This window comes from Plectropomus leopardus, unplaced genomic scaffold (assembly GCF_008729295.1).
Source record: "Plectropomus leopardus isolate mb unplaced genomic scaffold, YSFRI_Pleo_2.0 unplaced_scaffold44604, whole genome shotgun sequence".
Lineage (NCBI taxonomy): Eukaryota > Metazoa > Chordata > Actinopteri > Perciformes > Serranidae > Plectropomus > Plectropomus leopardus.
This window is the reverse complement of record NW_024648900.1, coordinates 1-200: the sequence shown is the minus strand read 5'-3', so window position 1 is coordinate 200 and position 200 is coordinate 1. Positions and strand designations below refer to the sequence as shown.

At 59.0% G+C, this 200-nt stretch overlaps 1 non-coding gene across 1 annotated transcript; it reads right to left on the bottom strand.

The window, feature by feature from the left end:
• Positions 1-24: 24 nt before the first annotated feature.
• LOC121939296 lies at positions 25-187 on the bottom strand. The gene has a single exon (XR_006105437.1). It is a non-coding gene; the product is annotated as a U1 spliceosomal RNA (small nuclear RNA).
• Between the last annotated feature and the right edge of the window lie 13 nt (positions 188-200).

Below are 200 nucleotides of genomic sequence, written 5' to 3'. Positions count from 1 at the left end.
CCGGCTTCATTCAACATGACGGTCGGGGGAGAGCGCGGACGCAGTTCCCCACTAGCAGAAATTATGCAGTCGAGATTCCCACATTTGGGGAATTCGCGGGGGTCAACAGAGCCGGAGTGCAATGGCTGAGCCTCGCCCAGGGTGAACCACCTGCTTGATCACGGTATCGCCCCTGCCAGGTAAGTATGAAGCGGGAGGCT